Source organism: Buceros rhinoceros, unplaced genomic scaffold, assembly GCF_000710305.1.
Source record: "Buceros rhinoceros silvestris isolate BGI_N320 unplaced genomic scaffold, ASM71030v1 scaffold14528, whole genome shotgun sequence".
NCBI classification, from domain to species: Eukaryota; Metazoa; Chordata; class Aves; order Bucerotiformes; family Bucerotidae; genus Buceros; species Buceros rhinoceros.
In genome coordinates this window covers 8,760-10,080 of record NW_010425201.1, presented here as the reverse complement: position 1 = coordinate 10,080, position 1,321 = coordinate 8,760, and positions in this window count along the sequence as shown.

Below are 1,321 nucleotides of genomic sequence, written 5' to 3'. Positions count from 1 at the left end.
AGGAATGCTGTCACCTCACTAGCATTTTAAAACGTGCTTATACATCTGACTTCACATTCCTCTCCTCAAATAGCTGGTTCCATATTCCTGTTCTTCTGTGTAGCTTGTGTTAGACAACACATATACATATAGCTGTCAGTTAAGACTGCAGCTGAAATGGAGGAAAATAGCAAATAAATCGGGTGGACCCAGCTTTTCTTACAGTTATAAATTTGCTCTCTGTGAAGAAAAAAGTTGCAGTAAGATGGCTGTAGTTAGACTTTCAGAAGGCGCAATCTAGTACAAACCACAGAAACCAATATCTGGCTCAGAACGAGCCATTAAAAGTGGCAGAGAAGAAGGTTCCTCAGTTTAGGCTTGGGCTGACAGCAGTTTAGGATGGCTAAATTAAGCCACCTCCTGATGTTTATTGTTTGACTGGGCTCAAAGGAGTTCAATGTCAATGCCTAGTACTTTTGAGCAAGATTTTTAGGAGGGACTAGGCAACTTTGTTCTTTCTCTGAAAAGTATTTGCAGGCACTGAGGCCTCAAGAACAGGCTTTGGAACTGGAGGAACAAAAGCCCAATTTGCTCTGCCTGCAGGAGTGGTCTCACAAAGGAGCAATGGTTGGTGCCCCCAGTCCTACACCACTCGTCCACATATGGCAGGAGGGGAGGGGAAGGAGAGGGGAGGGAAGGGGAATGTAGGGAGGTCACTTCTTATTTATCTCGTATGTCCTGGAAAGATACTTCTGTCTCACATGGTCTTCTCTAAATTGTGCCTTCAGTCTTTTTAACTACCTTCAGCTTCTTAAAGCCATGCTCTCTGTTCAGTTTAGAAAAATAAAAATCTGCTTTATACATTTCAACCTCCTTTATTCTTACCTACAGTACAAGGGTCACAGCTTTCTTTCTAGTTTAGCAGACTCCGGGATAAGCGCATACCTCTCACTTAACTTGTGCGAGTTTGTTGTTGTGTTTGGCTCTGACAGCTAAAGATTAACTGTGTGTGGCTGTGAGTGATGGCATTTCTAAAAGATCTGCTCTTTATTAATCACTCGAAGAGTTAAGACAACTTGGACCTGTGACTGGTCTCATTGACATCAGGGGCAAAATTTGCACTGACTTAAGCACCCTTTAATTAAACCAGCAACAAATAATTAAACCAGCATCCACTAATGTAGGGTAATTGAATTGACAGCAAAACTATAATCCTTGTCAGGCTCCAACACATCATTGAAATTTAACAAATCATTTATTATCCAGTAAATTCCTACCTTCATCATAAAAAAAAATGTACTTTTCTGTCCAAAATTTTATGAATTTTGGCATGGAAAGAAAA